This window comes from Physeter macrocephalus, unplaced genomic scaffold (genome assembly GCF_002837175.3).
Source record: "Physeter macrocephalus isolate SW-GA unplaced genomic scaffold, ASM283717v5 random_318, whole genome shotgun sequence".
NCBI classification, from domain to species: Eukaryota; Metazoa; Chordata; class Mammalia; order Artiodactyla; family Physeteridae; genus Physeter; species Physeter macrocephalus.
This window is the reverse complement of record NW_021145630.1, coordinates 1-1,756: the sequence shown is the minus strand read 5'-3', so window position 1 is coordinate 1,756 and position 1,756 is coordinate 1. Positions and strand designations below refer to the sequence as shown.

General features: G+C 38.7%; 1 long non-coding RNA gene across 1 annotated transcript; it reads left to right on the top strand.

Annotated features, from left to right (window-relative positions):
• Positions 1 to 483: 483 nt before the first annotated feature.
• On the top strand, positions 484 to 1,703 carry LOC114485027 (uncharacterized). The gene is made up of 3 exons (XR_003678465.1): positions 484 to 690; positions 815 to 953; positions 1,569 to 1,703. It is a non-coding gene; the product is annotated as an uncharacterized lncRNA (long non-coding RNA).
• The last annotated feature ends 53 nt before the right edge of the window (positions 1,704 to 1,756 follow it).

Sequence of the window (1,756 nt, the reverse complement as noted above, 5' to 3'; positions counted from 1 at the left end):
ATCTCTTGACCACCTTCCTCCAATGTCACCTCCCCCACACCACAACCTGTGATAACCACAAATCTGATCTCTTTTTCTGTTTTTGTTTTGTTGTAGAGTCCACATATAAGTGAGATCATGTGGTATTTATCTTTCTGACTTATTTCGCTTAGCATAATGCCCTCAAGGTCCATCCATGTTGTCACGGATGGCAGGATTTCCTCTTTTATGTGGGTGAACAATATTCCATCATTTATACATATATGTATATACCACATTTTCTTTATCCATTCATCCATCTATGGACACTTAGGTTGCTTTCATATCTTGGCTACTGGAAATAATGCTGCTATGAATGTGCGGGTACAGATATATTTTCAACTCAGTGTTCTCATTTCCTTTGGATATATTCCCAGAAGAGGAATTACTGGATCATATGGCAGTTCTATTTTTAATTATTTTAGGAACCTCCATACTGTTTTTCATAGTGGCTGCACCACTTGACACTCTCCCAGCAATACACAAGGGTTCCGTTTTCTCCACATCGTGGCCAGTGCTTCTCATTCCTTGTCTTTTTGATGATGGCCATCCTAACGGGCGTGAGGTGATATCTTGTGGTTTTGCTTTGCGTTTCCCTAATGACCAGTAAAACTGAGCATGTTTCATATACTTATTGGCCATTCGTAGATCTTCTTTGGAAAAATGTCGTAGGTATTTTGCCCCTTTTTAAGTTGCTTTAGTTGGGGGGTTTTTGCTACTGAGTTGTATGAGTTCTTTATATATTTTGGATATTGTTTTTGTCTCTGGCTTCCTTCATTCAACATTATGCCTACAGCATTTGTTTCCATCTTCACGTGCACCGCGAGTTTCTTCTATTTTACTGCTGACTGGTACCCACTTTATGAATACACCACAATTTAGTTATGAGTCCTACCGCTGATGGGCATTTAGGTTACTTCCAGTCTGGAGCTATGGTAAGTATGGCTGCTATGAACATGTGCATACAAATTTTTTGTGTGTGTGTGGACGTATCACTTTCATTGGGTAAATATCTAGCTGGAACTGCTGGATCATAGAGTTAGTTTCATTTTATAAGAAACTGCCGAACAACTCTTGGAAGCCATTGTACCGTTTCAAACTCCCACCAGCAACAGAGGAGAGTTCCGCAGATCCATAGCCCTGGGAACATCGGGATTGTCACTTTCCTTTGGATCAGCGGTTCTAGTGGGTGGGAAGTGCTGGCTCACTGTGGTATTACCTTGTATTTCCTGATGACTAATGACAGTGCATCTTCTTCATATTCTTATTGGCCATTTGTGTATCTTTTATGAAATGTCTTCATTTTTACGTACTTTTTTGTATTGGACTCTTCGTCTTTTTAGTATTAATGTGTTAAATTGTTTTTATATTCCAGATACTCTGGAAACAATTTCCGTGTCAGAACCTACGTATTCTGAATATTTTTTCTGAGTTTTGCCTAGCTGAATTTTCTTTTCACTTTTAAAAATGGCTTTGGGGTGTAAGTGACTTAAAATAACTGCACATATTTCAAGTGTATAATTTAATAAAATTTCAATTATGTACATCAGGAAAACCAAGACTACAATCAAGGTACTGAAGTATCCATCACCACCAAACCTTTCCTGATGCCCCTTTGTGATTCCTCCCAATTGCACCATTGGCCCTTCTCCTGAAACCCACAAATAAAAACCCACAGATCGGTTTTCGGTTACCATAGATGAGTTTCCACTGTCTACATCTTTGTATATATTTGCAA